The 27,777-nt window shown below is 41.9% G+C and overlaps 1 protein-coding gene and 1 long non-coding RNA gene across 3 annotated transcripts in view; one reads left to right on the top strand and one right to left on the bottom strand.

Annotated features, from left to right (window-relative positions):
• Positions 1-504: 504 nt before the first annotated feature.
• On the bottom strand, positions 505-27,383 carry LOC140624605 (uncharacterized). The gene is made up of 4 exons (XR_012024074.1): positions 27,302-27,383; positions 25,601-25,811; positions 21,449-21,589; positions 505-946 (listed from the first exon to the last, which is right to left on the bottom strand). It is a non-coding gene; the product is annotated as an uncharacterized lncRNA (long non-coding RNA).
• Positions 20,233-27,777, top strand: part of DHRS9 (dehydrogenase/reductase 9) — a 28,160-nt gene continuing 20,615 nt past the window's right edge. Inside the window, exon 1 of one of the 2 annotated variants that reach the window (XM_072811536.1) lies at positions 20,233-20,316. The gene's annotated coding sequence lies outside the window, so the exon portion shown is untranslated. Of the gene's footprint in view, positions 20,317-22,248; positions 22,450-27,777 lie in introns of those variants that run through there. The other variant, XM_072811535.1, reaches the window with a different exon arrangement.

Genomic DNA, 27,777 nt, shown 5'->3' with positions numbered 1-27,777 from the left:
TTCCAAATAAGTCAGTGATATCCAAAAAAGATCGGTCCTCTGAGTATGCAGGGATGATTCAGTGTTAGTGTAGTAGGAACACTGCAAACCAATGACCTGTGCATTTTTCTCCTTCCCTTTCCTTATCCTGTGATTCCTCTCCAGGAAGGCAGTTAGGTGAATTTTGTATATTTTGTGTCAACCAAAATCAGCATATTCCTAATTTTGTTTTGTAGCCATTTAAGAAAGACAAGAAGAAAAAACATGAGAATATAAATGTGATAATATGTAAGTTTTAAAAACATCAGTGTGGATGAGTTTTATCTTCTCCTTTGTGCTTTCCCACATCTTCTAAACTGTATACAATAAAAGCAAACTATTTTTAATAAACAATTTATTAAATGAAAAGAATAAAGTATATGACAAAAAGTAATGCCTATAAGGATGTTTAATAGAATTTATATTACTAAAATTTTTTTTTAATATATCTGGAGGTTTTGAAAGCTCTCCAAATATTAGCTGGGGTTCAGTCAATGCTTTTCTCCACGAAGGCTCTAATGTCTGCAAAAAATATGGACTCCTCATTTGGATATCACAGGCAAAATTTCTGTGGATTCGAAGTCTCTGTCTGCATTGCAACCTGGTTTGTCCTAACACAGAAAAGTCCCATGGGGTCATGCTTGAAGCTCTTCCTTGGTGGTGTGGCCCAATGGTCCTAAATCAAGAGACAGCCCAATTCTACTCCAAACCTGTGCCCTTGGCCCCACTTCTCCCAAAAGCTGGCTCTGATCTGAACAGCCCTTGGGGTCCCATTTGGCTCCTTGTACAGTCTGTGCCAACACTATGGCATATCTGGCTTTGGCTCCTGGGACTCCTCCAGACCCCCACTTGTTTAGCAATTTAGAGTAAAATATTTGGCACATAAAACACTTCATGATGGTCTTCAAGTCATGTTCCTTTAAGATGGCTGTGGAGATAAGAATTAAAAATAGTGAATTGGGTCACCTCTGTATACTTTCAGATGTCTTATGCTCCCCCTATAGAATTAACAACACCAAATGAGACTTTTTCATCACACTCTCAGCAAGTAGTAGCTCACAATTCTCTGATGGAATACGTTGAAATCCACAACTATTTATCTTCTTCAGCTCTCAGTACTTGGCCAGAATTTCTGTTTTTGTTTCCCTCTCTAATGAGGAAACCTAATACAAAAATGCAGACTTCATTCATGAGCAAATCTTTTCATACCTTTGAGCGTGCTCATTCGTATCTTTCCCTAAAGGCTCATAAGAATTATGAGGGAACATTAGTAACTGGAGAAGGGAGAAGAATAGATGAAAAAAAGAGAGAGAGAGAAAGAAAATCAGAGACAATCCTGCTACAGAACAACATTTGTTACTGCGTGATTGTATCTATGGCATCGAATAGTCATTTGAACTGTAAAAAGAATTCATTTCTCACTGGAGAGGGATAAGCTTGCTGAGGCTCTGGGAAGATTGGATTTTCATGTCTCAACTTCACCCAGGACACCTCCTTTCTTAAAGTGATTATATATATATATATATAATCACAGTCAAGCATAGGTCATAATGATCTATTCCAAGTGTTTACAAATAATGTGTGAGTGTAAGAGAGTCTCTACTACTTAATGCAAGGCAATTCATTCTTAAGACAACATACCTTGGCAACAAGGAACCAGTTTTATTAAATTAGTCAGTCATATCTTTGGGCAACTATCTAATAGTCTCGTAAAACCAAAATCCACTTCTCTTTTCAGTAAGCTTTTCAATCCAAGTGGATGTTGGTAACCTAATATTTTTAGCTTTAAGAAGAAAAAATTGAAGGCACATTATTTTTATTGTTCTCTTGCAAATGGCCGTTCAGAGTTCCCCAGGTCCACTCTTACTAGCTCTGGGTGACTCCTTAATACACAGGAAACTTAGTTTGTGAAACACTGCTTTAAAGTGAGGAGCTATCTACACCTGATTCACTAATTCATTGTTTCTCACTGACGCTTGTCTAGGCACACATTTGAAAATGCCCCAATTTTAAACAACAATGATTAAGAGTGATTAATTAGGGAACCCGGGTCATGAGCATCAAACCTCAAACTAAGGTAGGATAAAATAAAGGACTTGCAGCCAAATTAAACCTATATCTGACTCTGCTAGAAATGTTGAGTCGCTGCCATAACACTAGGGAATCTTCCAGGTCAGCCTAGGGCTTTCAGTAGACCTCATGGCAGAGTCCATAACTTATCTCTTCCAGGATGTGGTCAGGCATGCTTACCCTTTAGACCACAGCCCATCCCACTTTAACTGACTTGGGGTGTCCTCACTTCCTTATTGAGTATGGAAGGGTGGCTGCCTAAGTTCTCAGAAATTCATTTTGGGACTTTGCATGTCATTTACGGGCATGTACAAATCACTCTTACTAGTTCTTTTTTCTTCTGGACTGTTGTATATGTCTTTTAGTATAAGTAAATGTGTATGGTGTGTGTGTGTGTGTGTGTGCACACATGTACTCGCAAGAGCAACAAGTAGAAGCACAACTCATTACACATTATATTCTAAGTTATAGTATTTCCCTCCAAATCAGACCTCAAGGAATTATAGCTGGTGACCATGAGGTGACATACCAAAAAAACGAAGAGCGACATGCTGAGAATAATAGGGCAAAAGATAGAAAGACCCTGGGCCTTTATGATAGGATTAGGCCACTGAACCAACCTGAAACCAAATGCCTCCATATTTCACATAACATGAAATAATTGCTCTTATTACTAATGTCACCAATTACTAGGATATGCAGCTAGGTATATGCCTACTGATCTCTCTCCTAACATTACTAGATCATTCTAGAAACTACACTGCATCATTACTTCTCAAGGAAATATAGGCACACACACATACACACACATAATTTTATACATTCTGCAGATTTTATCATAGAGAATTCAGAATATGACATAAGAAATTAAGTAAGAAGAGTAAATAAGGAAAAAACAATCCAACTAAATGGTTCCTGTGGAGACCGAGAAAATTAAGGCCATTCCACCTCAAGTTTAGCGTTAGCACAAGTACAGCCATCTTAGCTTCTGCAGCCATCTCAGGCCCCTGTGAACAAGAGCTGATCTTCACCCTACTTCAGTTACAGGGAAAACCGCAGAATGCCCTTGACCGAATGCCCTTGACAGAAAGTCCCATATCGAAATGAAAACAGAGCTTAAGATACTCTCTCACCCTTTCCCCCCATATAGGAATGAAAAAATTCCTCCTCCTTCTGGAAATCCCCTAGACCAGCCCATAAAACCCCAGCTGGAACCCCCCTGGGGGTCCAAGCCCCTGCTCGGATGTGTCGGGTATACTTGGACCCAAGCTCGAGCCCTCGTGTGCTTGCATCAGTGTCAGCTCCTTGGTGGTTTCTCGTATTTGCAATCTTGGGCACAACATTTGGGGGCTCGTCCAGGATCCGAGAGACCCCCAGGACCCCACCCGGAGGGTCCCACGTGTGGTGAGCATTCAACTTTTCCACCTGTTGCGCGCATATTCTCTGAGTGCTCCTTACCGTATTTCTACTTGTAGGAATTCCAATCTGTATTAGGTCGACACTGGCTCAGTGACGACCGGGGGTCCCTTGCCCCCGCAGGGAGGACGGGGTCCTCATCTGTGAGGAGGGCCGACAGCCAGCGCTTTGGTTGACTTTCTGTTTTGTCTCCGCAGCCGCACTGGAACGTTTGTCTGAGTTGCTGTGTTAACTGTTGTGTGTTAACTGTCCTAACTGTGCCTTGGTGGGGACGGGGACATAATGGGGCAGACACAAACCACCCCCTGTCTCTGATGCTCCCCCACTTCTCGGACGTTAGGGAAAGAGCTCACAATCTGAGCACAGACATACGGAGAGGGAAATTTCAAACTTACTGACAGAATGGCCAACCTTTGGCGTGGGATGGCCCCGAGAAGGAAATTTCCACCTACCTGTTATCTTACAGGTTGAAGCTGTGATCTTCAGGGATAAACCACACGGCCACCCTGACCAGGTGCCCTACATCCTGGCCTGGTAGGACATGATCAAGAATCCTACCCCTTTGGGGGGTAAAACCATTTTTACCCCCCCAAAGCAGGACCTCCCAAGATTCGAGCCCTGCGAAAGGCCAAGAAGGAGACCGACTCTACCACCCAAGCACCCCTTTATCTGGTCTTGCAGGATTCCTTCCCGGAGGACCTGATTTTCCCGCCACCCTACTGGGCACCCCCTGCCCCTTCACTCCCCCTGTCAGAGGCACCAGGGGCTGCAGAAGGGGCGCCCCCCTCCCTGTGTGACGGCGGCAGCGGGGACACGTGGAGAGACCCACCGGGCACCCCCATCCCCTAACGCGGGGCCAGCAACTCCACCGCCCTTTCCTCCACGCCCCCGATGAGACCCATGGACAGCCGATGTTATACTGGCCGTTCTCCACCAGTGATTTATAGAATTGGAGAACCCAGAATGCCAAGTTCTCGGATAGTCCAAAAGATCTAATTGGACTTTTAGATACTGTTCTCTTTACCCACCAGCCTGCTTGGGAGGACTGCCGACAGCTCTTGCAGGTTCTCTTCACCACCGAAGAGAGAACGAATTCAGGTGGAAGCCTGGAAGTCTGTCCTGGGAGAGGACAGACAGCCGACTCAAAACCCAGACCTCATAAACACCACCTTCCCCTTATCCCGCCCCACCTGGGACCACAACTCGGCTGAAGGTAAGGAGAGACTCGGGTCCACCGCCAGACTCTACTGGCAGGTCTCCAGGCTGCCGCGCAAGCCCACCGATCTGGCCGAGGTCTATGGTGTGAGACGGGGAAGGACGACAGTCCAGCAGCCCTCTAGAGAGAGTCATAGAGGCTTTTAGGCAGTGCACCCCTGTGAACCCAGAAGCACCAGAAACAAAGGCCACAATTATCACGCCCTTTGTTAACCAGGCCGCTCCAGACATCAGAAGAAAATTGCAAAGAGTAGAGAGACTAGGAGAGAAGAGCCTGCAGGACTTAGTAATAGTAGCAGAAAGAGTTTATAATAATAGAGGAAGTCAGGAAGAACAACAAACTAAACTAAGCAACCGGCAGACCCGAAACCTGGCCAAGATCCTGCTGGCCACAACCATGGATGACCCACAGGAAAGACGAGGCACCTCAAGAAGCTGGCTTCAGGGACAGGTAAGGAGGATGGCCCTGGTCCCCATGGGGAGCACCCTAAACTGAACAAAAACCAATGTGCTTGTTGCAAAAAAGAGGGGCACTGGGTGAAAGACTGTCTTAACAAGAGACCTAAGGCCCCTGCCATGATCTTGGAAATGGAGGAGCTGCACGACTAGGGGAGTTGGGGTTCGGCACCTCTCCCCAAGCCCAGGGTAAATCTCAGAGTGGAGGGGCAACCCGTTGAATTCCTAGTGGACACTGGGGCACAACACTCGGTTTTATTACAACCCCAAGGGAAATTGGCAAGCAAGACTTCACGGGTGCAAGGGCCACGGGCACTAAACAGTACTCATGGACTACCCGAAGAACTGGGGATCTCGGCATGGGCCGGGTATCCCACCCGTTCATGGTCATCCCTGCGTGTCCCTACCCGTTGTTAGGTCGGGACTTGCTCACCAAGATGGGGGCACAAATTTGCTTCCACCCCAAAGGGGCAAAAACCCTAAACAAGGAGGGGCACCCGATTCAGGTGCTTGTCCCGAGTTTAGAGGACAAATATCGTCTCCACCAAACGCCCTCAGCCCCAATGACTGACATTGACCATCGGCTGCAGGAATTTCCCCAAGCATGGGCAGAAACTGGGGGAATTGGGCTGGCCTGGCACCAACCGGCCATATACATAGAACTAAAGCCTAAAGCCGGGGTCAGACCCTGTCAGAGCCGGCCAATACCCCATGCCTCTCGTAGCACATGCAGGAACCACACCCCACATACGGCGACTACTGGACTCGGGTATATTGAGGCCTTGCCAATCGGCATAGAACACTCCTTGCTGCCAGTGTGGAAACCACCCTCTAACGATTACAGGCCAGTCCAGGACTTAAGGGAAGTCAACCGGCGAGTAGAGGACAAGCACCCTACGGTCCCAAACTCAGACACCCTCCTCTCCACCCTGCCTCCAGACAAAACTTGGTACACGGTATTAGATTTAAAAGACCCCTTTTTCAGCCTGCCTTTAGCACCCTAGAACCCAGGCCTTTTTGCCTTTGAATGGACAGACCCCGAGAAAGGCAACAATGGCCAGCTCACCTGGACTCGACTACCACAAGGATTCAAAAATTCACCGACCATCTTCGATGAGGTCTTACATGAAGATTTAGGTGAGTTCTGTTCCAAGCACTCTTATTTGATTTTATTGCAATATGTAGATGATATCCTGTTGGCGGCAGAGGACCAGGACACAGACCTGCGAGGCACCAAGGACTTGCTCCAGACCATAGCGGCTCCTTCCCCCTCCCCGTCCAGGAGCAAGAAGACTGCCAATTACTTAACACTGCCCCCTCCAGAATCCCCCACCAGTGTCTTAAGTAAAAATTGATGAGATGATAGGGAGTAAATTGATTGACTTTAAGTGGATCCAGGTGGGACATAGTAAATAGGTCTTGAAAATTATCACTACTAAGCCTGAAACTTTTATTCTATTGAGGTTTACTGAATGTCATATAAGCTCTGTTATCTTTTTGCAATTTGTTAGTAAAAAAAAATAGCTAAAATGATGGTTAATTGTCTGTTTCCAAGTTTTATAGGTAATAGTTAAGATACCTTTCAAAGTCTTTGGTAACCTGACACCTTAGTTACACTTTGATGATAAATGGGATTAAATTCACTGGACATCTAGGTCTTTTCCAAACAGGAAAAAGTGCTGAAACGTTGATTTGAATCTGTTGGAGAACATGCTTTGTACTTAATTAACTGTTTCATAAATTTGCCGTCTAAAGAGTTTTGGTGTGACAGTTCAAAATCGGTTGCTCCTTAGTTTTCACTGGAGACTAAGGTTTCTAAGAGTGAAAACCTCTGCCAAAATAAGACCGATGGCAATAAAGGAAGCAACTCTGTATGTAGAAAAGGAGATGTGTAAGAAAAATATAAGGAATGGGAATATATTTTTGTTCAAGGTAAAAAACCAATTTTGTACTAAATGAGACCGACTGGAAAGAAATGGCTTGGGACAAATTCTGAATGCAAAGGAAGGTATAGAAGGTTGGTGAAGGGAAATCCTTGGAAAGGAATTTTAGGTGTGGTCAGGACAGACTAAGATCGAAGTGAATGGATTTTAAAATACAAGGGTGTAAGATTGAAAGTCTGCTTTCTGTTCAAAAGTTTCCTTGATTTGTTGGTCTGCTCTTGATGAGAAAATCTAAAGAGTTGTCTTCTCTTTGCCTGCCCAGAAAAACCAGTTTGTATGTTTTTCCTTTATCGGGTCTTTAATCCTATTTAGGTGTGTGCTTTAAAACTTCCAAAGATACAGGGCAGCCCCGGTGGCTCAGTGGTTTAGCGCTGCCTGCAGCCCCAGGGCATGATCCTGGAGACCCTGGATCGAGTCCTACGTCAGGCTCTTTGCATGGAGCCTGTGTCTCTGCCTCTCTCTCTCTCTGCATCTCTATGAATAAATAAATAAAATCTTTAAAAAAATAAAACTTCCAAAGATACAGATGCAGTGAAACGCCGGGACACCTGCACCGCGATGTTCATAGCAGCAATGTCCACAATAGCCAAACTGTGGAAGGAGCCTCGGTGTCCATCGAAAGATGAATGGATAAAGAAGATGTGGTCTATGTATACAATGGAATATTCCTCAGCCATTAGAAATGACAAATACCCACCATTTGCTTCGACGTGGATGGAACTGGAGAGTATGATGCTGAGTGAAGTAAGTCAATCGGAGAAGGACAAACATTATATGGTCTCATTCATTTGGGGAATATAAAAAATAGTGAAAGGGAATAAAGGGGAAAGGAGAAAAAATGAGTGGGAAATATCAGAAAGGGAGACAGAACATGAGAAACTCCTAACTCTGGGAAACAAACTAGGGGTGGTAGAAAGGGAGGTGGGCCGGGGGTGGGGGGTGACTGGGTGACGGGCACTGAGGGGCCACTTGATGGGATGAGCACTGAGTGTTATTCTATATGTTGGCAAATTGAACACCAATAAAAAATAAATTTATTAAAAATAAATAAATGAATAAATAAAACAAAAACCAAAATTAATATACAGAAAAAAATAATAAAAAAATAAAACTTTCTAAGGTTTTAATAAGCTTCTCCAAACCACCCTACGTAACCAAACTCACCCCATAGGCACACAGGAACAACTTCTCCAAACCCACCTACAGACTAACCCAACTCAGGACCAGGCCCCCTTGTCCTGGATGAGACTTACCCCACAAGGAAGGCACTTCCCTCGCCAGCCTTGGCGGCATGGGCAGTCTGTCCCACTGTTTCCTCTGGGCCACCCTGGGCATATCCCCCTGGTGGCTGTTCCCATCCCCAATGCATTTAACTGCTCCAACCCCACGCCCACACCTCGGGGACATTTCCCCAGGTCTGCAGAGCAGAGGTGAGCTACCTAGGGTACAAATTAAAGGATGGACAGAGATGGTTAACGGATGCGCGGAAGGCAACCGTCGTGAGGATCCCACAGCCGCAGCCGGTCGGCCAGGTGCACGGGATCCAAGCTGGTCTCCAGGCCCAGCCACTGCAGAACGCGGTCGTAACCTGGTACATGGACCGCAGCAGTTTCCTCCGAGGAGTGAGACACGCGGGGGCAGCCGGAGCCACCGAAACGGAGACCCGATCGGGGGCACCCACCCTGCCCGACACCCCCAACTATACTGATGCTGACTTACCCTGGATCAAACGCTTGCCTATGACCCAGTGCTTGCGAGGCTGGTGGAGGGCCGCAGACTCCAGCATCATCCTGCCAGAGGAACCAGGACGGCGAGGCCTGTCCAAGATGCTTCGGGGTACTCACATGGGGACAAGAAGGATGAAGACCTCATGCGACATGCAAAGATCACTATTAAAGACTCTCGAGCAAAGATGGAGCAGATTGTGGCAAGCTGCCATGCACGCCAGTTAACTAATGCCACCGTCCGTGGATCTAACCCGGGCACCGGGCTCTGGGGGGACCGCCCAGGAGCCTACTGGGAAGTGGACTTCACTAAGGTAAAACCTGGAAAATACGGATACAGGTATTTACTAGTGTTTTTAGATACTGTTTCAGGATGGACAGACGCATTTCCCACCAAACATGAAATGGCACAGACTGTGACCAAGAAACTGCTGGAAGACACCGCACCAAGGTATGGTTTTCCTGTTAAGGCTGGATCAGACAACAGACCAGGATTCATCTCTAAGGTAACACGGGGAGTGGCACTAGTACTTGGGGCGGATTGGAAATGACATTGTGCATATAGGCCCCAGAGCTCAGGACAGGTAGAGGGAGGGGATGAACACAACAGTAAAGGAGACCTTAACTAAATTAGCCCTGGAGACTGGCGGGGACTGGGTGACTCTCCTCCCCTTCGCCCTATACAGGGTGAGGAACTCCCCATATAAGATGGGACTGACCCCCTACGAGATCATGTTCGGCCTTCCTCCACCTATTATCCCCAATTTAAAACCTGAGGCACTTGCTGAGTTTGATGATCACCAACTCCTTTTCTCCTTCCAAATGTTACAATGAACCCATGAGCAGGTGTGGCCTAAGCTGAGGGCCCTCTACAAGACTGGGCCACCCCCGGACCCCCATCGATATCGGCCAGGTGACTGGGTGTATGTGCGGAGATACCAACACCAGACACTTCACCCTCACTGGAAGGGACCCTACATCGTGATCCTGACCACTCCCACCGCTCTCAAGGTCGACAGGATTACTCCCCGGGTCCACTACACGCACGTCCGGCCAGCTGACCCACACGCCGTTCTCAAGGACTTTGTTCCAGAATGGAAGAGCCAACTGGACAAGGACAATCCCCTAAAGCTAAGACTGCGCCGTTCTCACTTACCCCTCATTATCCTCCTTCTCCTCCTTACCTTCGGGCCCTGCATTATCAATAGATTAGTTACTTTTGTCAAAGACAGAGTTGGTACAGCTCATGGTACTCAGACAGCAATACCAACCACTGGACCTTGTTACTGAAAGCAACCTGGACCCATGATTGGGTCCTTCCTTAGGTTCCTCTGAGAGGGGGAAATGTGGAGGCCGAGAAAATTAAGGCCATTCCACCTCAAGTTTAGCGTTAGCGCAAGTACAGCCATCTTAGCTTCTGCAGCCATCTCAGGCCCCTGTGAACAAGAGCTGATCTTCACCCTACTTCAGTTACAGGGAAAACCGCAGAATGCCCTTGACCGAATGCCCTTGACAGAAAGTCCCATATCGGAATGAAAACAGAGCTTAAGATACTCCCCCACCCTTTCCCCCATATGGGAATGAAGAAATTCCTCCACCCCTTCTGGAAATCCCCTAGACCAGCCCATAAAACCCCAGCTGGAACCCCCCTCGGGGTCCAAGTCCCTGCTCCACTGTGTTGGGTATACTTGGATCCAAGCTCGAGCTTGCTAATAAACCCTCATGTGCTTGCATCGGTGTCAGCTCCTTGGTGGTTTCTCGGATTCGCAATCTTGGGCACAACAGTTCCTTGATGATTCATCTCAAATCTTCATTCCAGTCACTTAACATGGCTTTTCCAAGTGAGCCCCCACCTAAATGATTATTGACTTCCCCCTCATCCCTCACCCTGTTTCCTGATGTGTCACTGCCAATTCAAGTTTACCATTGAAGCATTAAGCTTTTCTCTCCTCCACACCTGTTTCCTGGAACTCTTTCTTATTATTGGTTTTGCAAAATAACTAATCTTGTAATATATCTATACCTAATCAGCCAGCCACTCAGGGTGACAAACTTTTCATCCTAGAACTATAGCGTTATTTGTCCTAAACCTCACTGAGAAGGCTCTGGTGCTGGTAAATGGTGCTGTGACTCACTCAAAGCCTGGATTAGCCATCTTTTGGCACAACTTTAAGGTTGAGCTATTTCCTCCAAACCCTGCTGAGATTCCTGCAACTACTTACAGCTTGAAAAATAATCATTGGGGATCCCTGGGTGGCTCAGTGGTTTAGCGCCTGCCTTTGGCCCAGGACGTGATCCTGGAGTCCCGGATTGAGTCCCACTTTGGGCTCCCGGCATGGAGCCTGCTTCTCCCTCTACCTGTGTCTCTGCCTCTCTCTCTCTCTCTCTCTCTCTATGTCTATCATGAATAAATAAATAAAATCTTTAAAAAAGAAAAAAAGAAAAAGAATCATCAATAGTGCTCAACCTGGTAGCTACAACAGCTCACAGGTAAGGAAGTGGTGAGTGGTTTGGTGACCACTAAAGTATGTTTGTGGTTTTATAGCAGTGAGATCACGGGCAAGCGTGGCATCATTGGTGATAATGTCTGAGGACCAATCGTTAACATCTGATCATATTCAGTGTACTGTCTGAGTGTTCTTGGACCATGTGTGATCAAACTGGTATCTGAATAAAGTGTAATAAAAAATACCTATTCTTTTTCATGCGTGAAACCCCATTTATAACTTTTAGTATCTTCTATTATATCATAAATTCTAAAGCATTCACATGTAAATGTCATAATAGGGATAAAATTCACAACAATGCAATTTGCACAGCCTTTCTCATGATTTCCAGCATTGCTTCTCAGTTGTCACCCTTAAATCTCTAAGCCCTGAAACTACTGATAACTTCCAACTATGAGAAACTACTTTCTCTTTTCTTCACACTCCCACTGGATTCACATTTCTTTATTGCCCCTTGTAAGGATCTGCAGCTACATTTTTTGACACAGCTATTGAGTTTTGTCTTAAATCCAGTGTCCTTTTCTCTCTTTTTGTTTCATTTATATTATTATCACATTTCTGATAAATCATTTTTATAAACCCATAGCTTTTTGAACTTCCTAAGCAATCCAATGGCTTTTCTCCTTCTTCATTGGCAATTACCAGTTCATCTTGAGTTCTCTTTCACCCTTGGCTCATCTTGGTGTTAAGTTCCACCATCCCAGGGCAAAGTTTTTGAACAAAGCAAACCACATTCCTGACACATATGAGGGGAAGAAAAACAAGGGAAATTATGGGTTTATTCTCGTTGCTGGAATCAGGCACAAAGGAAACACTTAATGCTTGTTACTCCTTGGAAACAACTAGGATAAGATTGCTTCTGGCCCCTAATCTACCCATTCTTTAATTTATTCATGCAATAAATATTTATCAGTGACTACTAACTTGGCATCTTGATAGGCACAATGGATAGAGATGATGAGAAAAAAACATGGTCTCATGAAGTTTATAGTCCTAAGGAGAAACAATAATAAGTGATAATCATACAAATAACCATAGAAAAGGTCATAAGATCCATTAGGAAAGAGTTCAGGAGGCTGTGGGAGAGTCAGAGCATTTTAACTTAGATTGAGAATTTGGAGAAGGCCTATGTAAGGGAGGTCAAAGGAATTGTCCAGGAAAAGAGTGGGAGGAAGAAGACAAGAGTTGTATGAAAATAGCTCATACAAAATCCTAAGGCAGGAGAGAACTTGTAGATTAAAGTAACTAAAAAGAGACCACTGGGGCTAAAGAGTGGTGACAAAAGGAGAGCATGGCATGGCTTATGGCTGGACAGGTATGTGGAAGGCTGATTGTGTAAGGACCTTAAAAGCCACATTAATGAGTTATGATTGAATAGAAGAGTGATGTGATCTGACTTGTGCTCTTAAACACTCACGATAATGGCAGGGTGAGTTGTGTGTGGCAAGCTGAGAAGGAGAGACACGGGTAGAAGGCATACAAGTAATACAAGCAAAAATACGGTATGGCAGCTCAGCCTATGGTACTGATAGTAGTAGAGTTGTCAAGAATTAGCCACTTTCAAGAAATATATATATGATTAATTATTATTTATTAATTATTAACTCTAACAGTGTTGGGGGGTCAGGAATATTAAGTCAGGGATGACTCCAAAATCCCTGGAGGAAATGACTAGATGGATAGAAGTGTCATTTAGTGACACGGAAAAGCACTAAGGAGAAAATTACTGTAAAAATGAGAACTAAGTGTTTGGTTTTTAATACGTTTATTTTGGTATATTTTGAGATAGTAAGAGAAATGTTGAGTAACAATTGGGTCTGGAATTCAACATGTAACAGGACTGGAGATGTTAATTTTGGAATAATTGGAGCATTCGTGGTATTTACAGGCTAGGAAGGATCTAAAAACCCCCTAGAAGAGCATAAAATGAAAAAAAAAAAAAAAATCCTGCAATTGTTCCCTGAGGGACTCCATCATTTAAGGTTAGGCCAAAGAAGGGGTTATCAACAAAAGAGATTAAAAGCTGACTGTCAGAAATGTGGATTAAAACCCAGAAGAGTCTCTAGTAGATTCTTTTTCTGTATCCTTGCTTAATAAACCTCTGTTGCTTTACTCACTCTCCTTTATCCACGAGGTTCATTCTTCAACAACATGAAACAAGGACCTAGCTTTCTTGCTTCATGGCTAAGCATCGAGGAAAAAGGAACATCATTTTTACAACTGAGGTACTGTTATGGGTTGAATTGTGTCCCCCTAGAATTCATATCCAGTATCTCAGAATGTTACTGTATTTGGAGATAAGGCCTTTAAAGTAGTGATTATGTTAAAATGGAGCTGTTAAGGTGGGTCCTGATCCAATTTGACTGATGTCCTTATAAAAAGAAATTTGGACCCACAGAGACATCATGTCTGAGCAAGCAAAGAGGAAAGGCCATGTGAGGACATAAAGAGAGGGTGACCATCTGCAAGCCAATGAGAGAGGCCTCATAAGAAAGGAACCCTGTCCACACCTTGATCTTGAACCTCTAGCCTCCAGAATGGTGAGAAAATACATTTCTGTTGTTGAAGTCACCCAGTTTGTAGTATTTTGTGATGGCAGCCCTAGCAAACTAATACAGGTACACAGATCTGAAAGTGACTTTCTATAGAATACACACACACACACACAAATTGAGAGAACTGTTCAGCAATTTGAACAGAAAGAAAAGAAATAGGAAGACACAGATTAAGTAAAATAGAAGTAAAAGATATGAGGAGACAAAACAACGATTGGAAAGATAATAGAACGAGATAAGGAAGAAAAACTAGAAACTAAAAATGTATTATCAGAATTAAAATCTTTATTGCAAGCAATAAACAATGAGCCAACACTATAGGAAATGGAATCAGTGACATATTACATAAATGTGGAAATTATTCCAGACTGTAAAGGAAGAAAACAAAAATATGAAAATGATGAAATAGAGATTATAAATAAAGAGTGATAGAAAATAGAGACAAGATAAGAATTATAAGTCTCCCCATGGAAGAAACAGCCAAAAAAAACTGGAGCAGTCATCATTGAAATAAATTAACATCTGGAGTTGAACAATTCTGAAGTGTAAAGATTGAAGATCAGCAAAAACAAAACCATATCTGGCTAGTTTCTGGCCAAAAAAATCAAATTATAAGGACAAAGGGGAAAAGTCCTGAAAGCTTCCAGGCTGAAAAAAAGGTTAAGCTTTAAGACTCTCATTGAATGAGATTACTTTCCATGGCTGACAGTCATTTTTAAAAGTTATTGGTGCTATTATAGTAATGATTAAATAATTTTTCAACTCTTTGCAAATATAGAACATTGTCCAGAAAACCACAAATAATTTGCTTTTTTAATAGATAAACATATAAATTTACTGCAAAGTTAATGGAAATGCCAAGGAAATTAAAAGATACTTTGCATATTTAAAATTCATATTAGATGACCTGATAATTAGAAAAACTAAGAAAACATTTACTACCAGGTATAATGTTATCAAGTCCTCCCAGCGTCCTGTTCCATCTTGGACTTGCAAATGACCTTGCATAAAAATAAGCATCTGCTATTAAAAATATATCAGTTAGCTTTTGCTATATAACATACCACCCCAAAGCTTAGTGGCTGAAAACGTCATTTTATTTACCGACAATTCTGTGGGGTAAGCATTGGGGTGGGCTCTGCTGGCTTGAGCGGTGGGAGTGGTGCTGGGTGGTGGAGAGGTCTCGCCCACCGGGGGGTCATGCACCAGGCTGCAGTCATCTGATGGCTGATGGTCTCAAGTACTAACAGAAGACTGATGGGCTGAGACGGGCTCAGGGATTTGATGGTTGGGGGTTCGCAGACAGCTGTCTCAAAGGACTCTAGAAACTGAGCCCGGATTTTATATGGTGACAGCACTACAAACAGGCAGGCTCCAACGCAGTTTTAACCCTGCCCTTGTATCACTTCTGCTGATGCCCCATTGTCCAAAATAAGTCACATGGCCAAACCCAGAGTCAATATGGGAAGAGACTACACACATGGAAATGGATATTGGGAGGCTTGTCTGTTCTTGCAATGGCTACCATAAACTTCAACCATATACACATGCTTAAATGTACATATTTAGGGATTTATTCTAAGTAAACAACAGAGGTGTGTGAAGATTTCATTTAAAGATGTTCTTCAGGGGCACCTGAGTGGCTCAGTTGGTTAAGCGCAGACTCTTGATTTCTGCCCAGGTCATGATCTCAGGGTGGTGAGATCAAGCCCCACATTCGGGTCTGGGTTAGGATGGAGTCTGCTCGTCCCTCTTCCTCCCTCCACTTGCACAGGCTCTTGTGTGTGCTCTCTCTCAAATAAATAAATAAATTCTTAAAAAAACATGTTCTTTGAAGGATTATTCATAATAATGAAAAATTGAAGGATTTTAAATGCCCAATTTATGAGAAGGTTAGGAAGCAAGCCCATATGATGGACTACAAGACAACTTTATGTTTTTATTTATTTATTTATTTTTTTTACTGAACAAAGGTATATTTATTGATAGCAGATAAGTTTATGGTGAATTTTTTAAAAGCAGCTGACAAGGATGTTTGAGTGGTTCAGTCAGTTAAGCAACTGCCTTTGGCTCAGGTTATGATTATGGGTCCTGGGATTGAGCCAGCATGGGGCTCCCTGCTCAGGGGGAGCCTGCTTACCCCTCTCCCCCTGCCTCTCCCCACTGCTGGTACAGGAAAGAAAGAAAAAAGAAAGAAAGAAAGAAAGAAAGAAAGAAAGAAAGAAAGAAAGAAAGAAAGAAAGAAAGAAAGAAAGAAAGAAAGAAGAAAGAAAAGAAAGAAAGAAAGAAAGAAAGAAAGAAAGAAAGAAAGAAAGAAAGAAAGAAAGAAAAAGGAAGGAAGGAAGGAAGGAAGGAAGGAAGAAAGAAAGAAAGAAAGAAAGAAAGAAAGAAAGAAAGAAAGAAAGAAGGAAAGAGAGAGAGAAAGAAAGAACAATAATATATATGAGATACTGTGTTTTGGTAAAACAGGGAGACACACAAACATCATATGAGAAATCATAGTGGGAATTATGAGTATCCTAATATGGACTCTGAGGTAAGAAAGATCTAGGTCTGCATAACTAGGTAAGTAAATTGCATCAATACTTAACCTCTCTGGTCTCAGTTTTCTCAACTATAAATTAGTTTACAGTTTAACAACTATTAGGGGTGTTATGAGGATTAAAGAGGCTAATACTTGCAGTGTAATGCTTAGCAAACTAAATTGAACTTTGTATTACTCTGATTTGCTAAATAAAGAACGTTTTTTCTGTTTATCTTCTCTGATGAGATTAAATTACTTTCATTTAATAACAACACTAAGGGAGTAGTAAAAAAAATTGTCTTGGAATTATTGGGATTTCATTTAAATGTTAAACAAGCCTCCATACGGACGGAACAGAGCCAAAACCCAAGTTCTGTAGCCCCACTTCAGCAAAGGAAAGGCTCTCGATCTGGGAAAAGCTGGAGAAGCCAGCCCCCTGCTTTAAGAAGCTGGCAGGCAGCACATTGTAAAGATAAGAAACTAAGTTCAGTTGGGACAATTCTTTAACAAATGTTAAGAGAGACACCAGAGGGCCACTGGAAGCTAACCAATGTTAGGCCAGATAAACCTCATGGTGGATCTTTTACTGTGTCTACAGCCAATCAACTTCAATAGGCTATTATAACAAGAGCGTATCCGTTATTTTTGGTAGGTTTCACTAATAACATTAATAACAACATTTCCATTCCCAGGATGTGATGTTTTGCGCTCAAATTAGCTTATAGGCAGTTTACTTTCAAACTAATAATTCGCATTTCAAAATAACCACCAAAAAGCCAAGTTTACTTAATTATATTCAAGCAGGACAAGAACATTATATTCAGAAAATCAGAAAGACTAATAGCATTCCACAAATTTCAATGACTATAATAGTGTCCATGTATCTTGAAAACGAAATGAATCTGGTGCGTCTAGGTGATAAAGATGTTTAGGTTTAAAAGCAACAATTGTTCCAGACGTTGCAAGCTTGTTGCTGGCCAAGTCTGTTCCCTTATTATTTGTATTTCTTATAGGGCTCGGCAAAGTATTTTGCACAAGAAATACTTGGGGCCTACGTGGTTTTGTTGCTGTATAGCCAAAGCACTTGAATTGACATTTGAGTGGATGCAAATACAGCCGCAACTCCACGACCATAAGGGAAGCATCTGATCATTTCATAAAATAGCAATGAAGTATCTTACTTTTTAAATATCATCATGACAAAGAAGTAGGGAAAATTTGAAAGCATATTTAGAAGTATAAAAAAATCCTAGAGCAAAACCTTATCTTCCATTAGGGGAGCCGTCTGTTCTTAATAAGGTATTCTTTCCAGGCACAGGTTATGAAACCAGAAGCTAATCTCAGTTTGCCCCCCTCCTCCTCGACAATGCTTTAATTCAATTTTGAACTTTAGCTCAGAAGAACATTGATTATGTGTGTGTGCGCGTATATACACACATATAAGTCTTTCTAAAGCTACTCCCACTACTGCAGTATTTTGAAACAATTCCCAGATATCATATTCTTTCGTCCATTAATATTTCAGTAATTAACCTAAATGACAAGAATTCTTTTTGATAACCCTAATATCATCATCATATTTGGAAAATTAAGAATACTTAATAGAATCAACTACCCATTATTTAAATTGCCAGTCGTGTCATAAAAATTGCTAGAAATGGATTTATTGTTGTTTTAAAGTATGTTCCTTTGAATCAGGATCCAAATAATTTCTGTATATTGCACACAGTTATCATATCTTATTTAAGCCTCCTTTATTTAAAAAAAATTATTTATTTATTCATGAGAGACACACAGAGAGAGGCAGAGACACCGGCAGAGGGAGAAACAGACTCCACACAGGGAGCCCAATGTGAGACTCGATCCCAGGACTCCAGGATCACACCCTAGGCCAAAGGCAGGCGCCAAATCACTGAGCTACCCAGGGATCCCCAAGTCTCCTTTAATCAATAGATTTCCTCACCATTTTTGTGTGTGTCATTTATTTCTATTGAATAAATCAAGTTGTTTGTCCTTAGAATTCCCTCCACTGGTTTGCTGATGGGATCTCCAGGGTATAATTTAATTTGTTTCCTCCATTCTCTGTATTTCCTATACATTGGTGATTGGATGTAAAGACTATTAGATTCACATTTCTTAGGTTTGGGTGTTTTTCTGGGGGGTAGTGGGGGTGGGTAGGACTTCTCCCTAGTTGCCACTGTGTTGGATCACTTCATTCTCTGTGTTGTCTTAAAAAAATTCCTTTCCCTTTCTTGCCTTATCCTCTCTTATTTCACCTATACCATCTAACTACCTTGACCCATATTCACAATCCAATGCATAACCCTCCATATTTTCTCCATGATCACTTAAATATCTTTACGCATGTGCAAAGGTTCTGTTTGCTTTACAAAAATTAGATCGTGAAAAGCCTTCCAAGCCAAATAGTAGAGCTCTAATTTGTTCTATTTAATGGCTCCAAAGTAATACTCCATGTGCACAGCTACCACAATTTACTCAGCCATCCTATTTCAGGTGGCAAGTGCTTCGTTCCTAGACCTTATTGCCATATCTTGTTCATCTATACATATATCCTGGCTTTTGTTTTTATAGGATGGGTTTCCTAAGAATGAGATTGCTGGGTCAAAAAGTATTATGTATATTTTATTTTAGTAGATGTTTCTAGTTAGCTTTCAAAAAAGGCTGTAGCAGTTCACATATCCACCACCCCAGTCTCAAGGAGCGGGCGGGGGGTGGGGGGAACAGTCATAAATGAGAGTGACATGTTGGGAGCCAGCAAGGAGCAGGGGTCATTCAAGGAGAGGAAAAGTTCTGTGGGATCCCCTAATCAGCAATCAGTGAGCTAATGGTAAGTGGTTCTTCAGAAGAAAATGCCCTATTCGTCTTTATATCTCATGAGCCTAACATAGGCCTGGCACAGAACAAACAATTCAGAATCCCCCAAAGAGGGTCTGAAGACAGTTATCTCTGACTGCTAAAAGTTACCTCTAAAGCATCTCCATTTCATGGATCCCAGTGAGTTCTTTCCTACTGGGTGGTACTTCCAAATTACACAATAGAATGTATTTAACATCTGCTCTTAATTTCATTTGAGTCTTTATCCATCTCAGCTAAAATTCTGGGAAAAAAGAAGTTGTCTTGGATTGGAAAAACCAGGAAACTTGGCTCAAGAGAACCATTCCTAAGTCATGGAACATTCTGGGTTTTCAGTGCTCTACATGTGATGGTCACACCAAAAGGAGTACCCACCTCCCTTCCTCTGTGAGAGTCACATTTTTCTTATTAAGCCTTCATTCATCTCTCTTGCTCCTTTTGCCTTTCCAGGACAATGCTCCCTAATATGATACTCCTCACCTCATCTTTCAAGCCAAGACCTTTTGTTTGAATAAGGTAAAAGGTTGTGTGTTCTGCAAATAAAAAAGATCTTTTTTCAAAGAATCTACCAAATGTTCTCACAATTCAGTCCTAAGGATTTTACAGTAAAGGGAACAAAAGATTAGCCCAGCTTCATCTTACAATTGGGAGAGTTAGGAAATGCCAAATGAGTAACAAAGCTCCTAGTTTTGACCAAGCCTAGCTATGCATTTATGGGAATCATTAAGCTGCTCGAATGTCAAAGTCATTGTTGATGTAGTAAAGGGATCTTTATACTGAAAATAAGAGAGCAGTCTGTTGACAAAAGGAAGAAATACAAATTACAATGTACACTTTTAAAAATAGGAAGTCATAATACCAATTCATAGTTTTTCAGAGAGACACATTCCACTGCACTCTCCATAAACAGCCTTGCCCCAGCCCCACCCATACCCACACCCACCCAGCCACCCTTACAAGAGTGACACCAGCCATACTCCAGGAGTTGGACTCATCACAGATCTCAGTGCTGGGGTAAGTGTTTTTCTTCGTTTGACCTAATTTCAGGGTTATCTCTGCAGTTGTAAGAAGCCTGATCCATGTCTCCTGAGATAATTGAATCTGGACATTCTGCTTGGTGTCTGGAAATGTGGAAAAAGCATTCTTGGAGAGAAATTGGGGAAAATATGAGCGATATAGAGATTTAAAAGGAAAAGGAGAGTCATATGTTTAGTGTTTTGTTTTTACATTTGAATAAAATCCACAATGCAATCTTCTGTTTCAAAAAGGAACTAAGAAATAAATAGAATGACAATTTGGTTCTGTATTCTTTATGTTACCTTCGATGACCAGAAATCTAACATAGGGAGAATTCTGAGCAAGGAGCACTTTCACAGGTTGTGTTGCCTTGTTAAAGTAAGAATAGAATGAAAGGGAAAATTTCCTTAAAGAAAGAGCTAAATAGCTCTTAAGATGTGAATTTGAATGTAGAAATAGTTATAGTTCAGATAAGGCACTACTGACAAATGATTCCATTAACTGAACCCTTATGTGGAACCATCTGACAACGGGAGAAACAAACTAACTTTATAGCCTTTTCTTTGCCCCTTTCCCTTTCTCCTCCTCGATACCCAGGTGCCTATGACTCCCTCCATCTCTGAGTGACAATAACTTGCTCATAGGAAGGGTCCGATATTACTCATCTATACCTTTATTCTGAGTCAATGTATTACTTCTCTAAAAGATTTCTCTATTTGAGCCTTACTTTGACTTGCAGAATGTGAAGGGAAAGAAGTAAATGTGGCATATTTTTGGTTCCTACATCTTTACCCCTGTAAATTTCAGTCTTGGTTTTTAATTCTTTTGGAGAAAAAAGATCCTCATTTCATTTACAGCGTGATAGCTGTGTCTAAACTCTACCTAGACAGATACGGTCTCATCTCATTCACTCATCCCAGCTAAACCATAATAAGTTGCATTTTCAAAGAGAGAAGACGGAAGCTGGGAAATCTGAGACATATAGCAATAAATTAATATATAGCAATAAATTGATATAAAGGAAACTGAAAGTAAGCAATCAGTGGAGTTTGTACTTGGTTGTATGCCCAAAGGAGAGGTGGTAGCCTGGAAGGTGTACATATTAGCATTGTCTCTTCCTCTTCCCCACCTGCAGCCTCAGTGTTTCCCATTGCAGTCCCAAGATATGGCAGGTCGGTTGTGATCAACTCTGGAACAGACCAGCTCTGGGGAGGGAAGCGGGATCCTTTTCCATTCCAGACACCACTTCAGTAAGCTCTCCTTGTCATACCTTCAAATACAAATTAAGACTCATAAGTAAGCAGAGGACCACATGTCATTAAATTGTTTTCATCTCCTTGCTCATCAATGTTTAAAAAATGAGGGGCGCCTGGGTGGCTCAGTGGTTGAGCATCTGCCTTGGGCTCAGGGTGTGATCCCGGGGTCCTGAGATTTAGTCCCACATTGGGCTCCCTGCAAGGAGCCTGCTTCTCCCTCTGCCTGTGTCTCTGCCTCTCTCTGTGTGTCTCTCATGAATAAATAAATAAAATACTTTTTTAAAAAATGAGAAAGAGAATCCTTGAAGACAGATGTCCCCTACCTACTCTCTTAGGAGGGAAGGAGTACTAAATCAGCAAAGATATGTTAACAGGGAGAAAAAACCCAACCTAGACACTATGAAAGGTAATCATAATTCAAACTTAATTGATTAGAACAATGCACTGGACAGTTTCCAACATGCTTCCATATTACATTATTTCAACTGCTGAATTTGGTCAAGAGACTGCACTCAGAGTAGGAATGTTATTAATCATTGTTGAGTTCCTTCTGAAAGTTGTTGAACTTAATTTACTGAAGATACTACCAATTCCTTCAAAAACACATGACCCACGGCTTTTTGGCTCCATTCATGCACTGAAGAGAGATTTAATCATCAGCTAGTGTCACACTAGAGTGACTCAGAGTGAGGAGGGAACCTCAGACTCCTCAGACATGCATGTACTCAGAGCTTGACGGAAGCCCAGGAAATCTCCACCTCCAGAGGACGGTGTGGTCCGGTGGCTCAATCCTTCCTTCCTCAGCACAGCAGGCAGACTGCCCTCGGCCGCAGGTCTCCAACAGCTTCTCCAACTCCAGTGCATCTTCAGTAAGGTAACCAGTGACCGAATTCTATCACTTATCCTTCTGTTTCTCATGTCAGTCTCCAAACTCCCTTTGATTTTTCTCACTTTTGGAGAATTAGTCAAGTTGTTTTTCATGCTATAAAATAATAATAGTAATAATAATAATGTTTGAAGGCTGTGATGGACACTGAGTCCATCCTCTCATAAAAGTGATCCCAGTTGCCTGGATCCTTGCCTGGAACTCCCCCAGGTGTTTCTTTGAATGTTCTTTGACATCCTAGAGTTAAAATCAAATTTATATCTATTTATTGTCTCTGTGCCTCTTTGACACCATCTGCAAATCTTATAATTAACTGGAAACTGGATGGGGGAGGGGTTCCAAAAAGTTTCTTACTGGAGCAACAGATTTGCTACCAACTAGCTGTAGGTCGGATCTGTTTGTCTACCTGCTTTGCTAGTATTACCAGACATCACTTTAGGCGAATGCACGCATGCTCAGCAAAGTGAGTGAGAAAAACACCTTCTAGGTCAGAAGGAAGCAGGGTACTTCCTCACAATGCACATTTGATTCCTGGATACTAAAATGACAGCAATAAGCCTGTTTCAGATATTTACTCTGCATTTTATGATCACTGTGTTGGCATTTTACCTGGAAGACATTGGGCTTTCCTTCAAGTCCGAGTCTGTTTTCACTTTGATTCCCAAAATACAATGGGTAGTTCAATGGCTTCCCTGCCACTTAACCCTGGCAGCCCTTGTTAAAGGCTTTATGATTTAAATGGTGGCGTGGTGTGCTCCCTCAGTGGGTTGATTTTTAGCAGTTGGGGAAAAAGTTTAAATAAAACATATATCTAAATTAAAAATCAACTTGGGTTTTTGAGATTTGAAAAGGGTGTCCAATTTTTAGAACAAATCCTAATATTTAAATACAAGAAAAAAATTGTTATATGTTTCATGAGGAAAGCGGGAAGTGGTCTTAAAACCCTTGTAACAAATGTTCTTAAGGTACAGACTAAAAACTCAGACCTTCCCATCTGCTCAAAGGTAACCGTGTATGAAAGAAATACACTGAAATGTTGAACATACTTTCTGCATCTATACATAATGTTGTCCCCAGATTCCAAGTTTTCTTTGTTTTTTTTTTTTAAGTTTTTTTTAAAGTGATCTCTATACCCAATGTGGGGCTTGAATTCATGACCCTAAGATCAAGAGTTGCATGCTCTTCCAACTGACCTAGCTGAGCACCTGTCTAAGCTTTCTTTGAAGCCTTGTAATGACAAGCAGCTATAATCATATACAATATATGCTCTCTTGAGTAAAGAGATCACGGTTTTAACAATAATTCTTAACCTGCTAATACTACCAGGAAGCATATTGGCAAAGTAATCAAGCTAAGGGGAACAGGGAATAATTCATTAATTAATAATTGTGGATATAATGGTTAATTATAATTTCAAAGCTTTGAGAGAAGGCAAAAGAAAATCAGAGGTGAGACAAATCCATCAGGTCTTCCCCATGTTAGACATGGCTGCCATACCTCTTCTAGGAGATTTTCTGAATGATTGAGTCTGCAGAGGAAGCACGCACTCCTCCATGCCTCACTGGTCCCACCATGGAAAGGACACTCTGGGTATTACAGGCCACCTCCCTCCCGGAGGAGGCAGGGTTCAAGGAAAATGTAACTGGTGGAGGAGCTTCTTCATTCCATCAAGTGATGGAACTTACTGTTTCCATAATGATGAATACCACCTCAATTATATCATTAGCAGCATCATTATTATTATTACTATTATTTTCATCAGACCCTCAAAGAAGCATTCGTGGTTTCATGTAAGCATATTTCATATAGGATCTCTTGGCTCCACTGAAAAAAATGTCCTTAGATTTCTGGGTGCCCAACTTGAACATATTTTTCAGAGAAATGTATTTATTCATTATATGAATTAGTTTGTGTCATTAGGTCAAACTATTTTTCTTAAAAGTGCAGCAGAAATCTGTGAAAGCTCACTTGAGTTAAAAAAAACAAATAGAATTTCTTACTTCAATGAAAAAGCCAAAATAAAAAAGAATTCTGTGTAACTTAGCTAGGTTAACAATATTAAATATACTAAGGACATACATGTCGAGAATGCCACCGATATTAAGAAAGTCGTGCAAGAGAACTTCAAAAGGAAAATATTTGAGAAAACTACTACTAAATGCTATTTGATTTTTTTTTTGTTTTTTTTTTTGTTTTGTTTTGTTTTGTTTTTTTAAGAAACTACTTAGTTGTTGATTCAGCTTGGGCCACGATTGCAACAAATTGAAAGTAAATACAAATTCTACAAATTCCTATCAATCAGTGTGATTGCCTACCTTTAGTATTGCATCCTTGAACAAAGCCCTTCAGGGAGTTATGTGGAAATAAAATCAAGTTGCGTGGAGGAAGGAATTTAGAAAGAATTCCGTTTTTCTTATGAAAAGTAGAGCTCACAATGACATTGAGACATTGGAGACATTATTCTCGGTTCTTTTTGTTTGTTTTTAACTCTGTCATTCACTTTTAAAGGGCGGGGGAACATGAATAAGAGAAGTGAAATCAAAGGATCTTATTTTTGATTTTTTAGTAGGAAAAGAAACCCACGTATAGACAATTCAAAAAAAGCAGAAGTGAGAAAGGATGGTAATCGAGTTGCAATATTTTCCTACAGCTGCAAACACCGGTTTACACTTAAGCATTCTGCATAGTAAATGAAAGAGGCAATTAGTTCCCCTTTCTTGGTTCCTTTTGAATCTTTGTGACATGATCAAGGCTTTTGATCAAGTATTTTCATTCCTCCTATTACCTGATAATGCATCAATTTCTTTGCAGTTCTTTCTTCTCCTACTCCTTTGGGAGTTCAAAGATGAGAATTTTAGCTCTAGGCATTCTCTGGCTAATGACTTACTGTGTGATACCTACTCCACTTAGCTCACAGAAATATTTTGACAATTAAATGGGATAAATATTCCTTGAGTACTTTTCAAAAATTCCTGAAGTTCTCTAAATTGGAAGTATGAATATTATATTGCTATTATTATCCTTTTGTCTGATGATTCAGAGGGTTCAAAGACTAATCCAATTATCACTGGAACCCTGGGCTTAGAGTTGAAACTTTTTCCTCCTTCTCTTCCTTCTTTCCTTCACAGCATTTACTTACCTAATGCCAAGTATCATGTAAGTAGTGGTGGTTGTAGAGAAGTGTACGTATAGCCCAGACTCCCAGAGCTGAGTGGGAATGAAGGTGGCAGCGGAGCAGAGGATGAAAGGATGAACAGTCAAATTAAAGTGGCCTGAGTATCAGTCCCCAAAGCAGCACTACAATTCTCTCTTGAGCCAATTAACTTGTATTTCTGAAATTGTTTCTTTCTCTATAAAATGGAGATAATTTTACTGTAAGGCTTATGTAAGAAATATTTATAGACCCTAGTAGAGGGCTTAGAATACAGCAAGCTCTCAATAAACCATAGCAGTTACGACTGTCCCTTCTTGACCTGGTGATCTGGGAATCCCGAGTACCATGGTTTTCCTGGGGATGTATTCTGAATTCTGTAGAATCAACTGGCAACCCAGCAGAAGGGCTTCCCCAGAGGAACCTGTAGTGGCCCTAATGGAAAAGTCTTAGCCAGAATTTAGGCCTCATAAATGCTGTGAGTGCTAACTTGGTAATTTCTAAATTTGACTTTGTTCCCTGCCTCCTATCCTCCTGATGACAAAGAGGCACTTAATTCAAATCACAGAAACTAATGCTTACAGTAGCAGGATAGGAGTACTATTTCTAAGTAACAAAACTTTTCTGGTAAGGCCATAAGAAAATAAATAAATGAATTCTCATCAATGTGGCACTATCCTTAGTTCTTGAACTAATGACTGAGTTTTCAGAAAAGAACTTCTGATACTGTAAAGTTCTGGACCCCCAAGACAAGGAGGGTCTAGACCAGTGGTTCTCAACTGGGAGCAGTTCTGTCCCCCAGGGAACATCTGGCAATGTCTGGAGACATTTCCTGTTGTCACAACTGGGGAGGAGGTGTTCCTGGCATCCAGAGGGTAGAGGCCGGGGTGTGCTGCTAAACATCCTTTAATAAACAGGACAGACCCCACAACAAATGATTATTTTACCCCAAATAGCAAAAAGTACCAAGGGTGAGAAACCCATGCTGAAGTATGAGCAGGATCCTCATAACCGAATGTGACTGATCCCACCATAAGGATCTTCCTATGTGGTAGGCATTGGTCACTTTATTTTACCAGGTACTCTCCAATGGTGAAGTTATTATTTCCATTTTCCAGATAGGAAAATGGAGGCTAAGAAATTATAAATAATTTTCCCAAAGACCTCTGATGATCAAAGAGCTGGGACTGGATGTGCCTGATTCTGGGACCTGGGCTCTTAACCCCTGCCCTGCTGGTGTGTGTGTGTCCTCAGTCCTCACTTCCCACATTTATTTTTACTAGCCAAGTGACTAGTGTTTGTTGTGGCTTAGGAAAAATCTCCAGGCACAGTTCAGAGGACGTATACTTAGAGTCGCACCAGTCCTCATGCCCTGGGGTGTGGGGACTGCAGATCGGCTTTCCCTTACTCTGTCCTCAGCGTTGACAACACCACAGGCTCACAGCCACTGGATCCTAAGAGGACTGGTGTAGATGAAGTGCTCTTGCCTTGAACCAAGTGATGTGTACCCCTTGCTAAGCACTTTGTTATGAGATAACCTGGAAGACAAAGCAAATAAGCAAACAGCCCAAGCAACTAAGGTCAGTGCCCCTGAGTCTCTGAATTTTCGGGACCGAGGAGCCATGTGGAGGTGGCCAGGCTAGTGGAATATGGTTGAGGCAGCCATACTAGTTGCAGTCATTCATTTACCTCTTGGCGGTCAATGAACCAATCGGCCATCAATCAGCTTCTGTGTACAGGTCGCTTTCCCAGTAACTCTGACCAAAGGCTGCTGCTAGGAAACATGACAACACATGGAACCTTGGCTCAAATACGATTAGAGGTCAAAGGTATGCATGTGTTGATTTGTGACTGACTCAATCAAATGAACTTGAGGAAGGTGAACCTTAGGAATTGAAGAACCAGTATTTTTTGGACAGTAATATTTGGGGTAAGAACAGGGTATGCAAAACTCTAGCTCAAAGCTGGTAGTCCCCTGGTTTCAGGCTGTGGGCTGGGACACCAGCATCTGAGAGGACTCAGCCCAGAGGGATACCTAATAAAGACAACACATTTTAAAGGGAGCCCATCCTTAACAACTAAGAAGCTCCTCTCTGTCTCTAGGGATGGAGGAAGTAAGGGGGACGTGGAGGCCATGAGGAGGGAGGAGGGAGTCTGTTTTGGTT

Source organism: Canis lupus, chromosome 34, assembly GCF_048164855.1.
Source record: "Canis lupus baileyi chromosome 34, mCanLup2.hap1, whole genome shotgun sequence".
NCBI lineage: Eukaryota > Metazoa > Chordata > Mammalia > Carnivora > Canidae > Canis > Canis lupus.
This window is presented reverse-complemented; position numbering and strand designations above follow the sequence as displayed.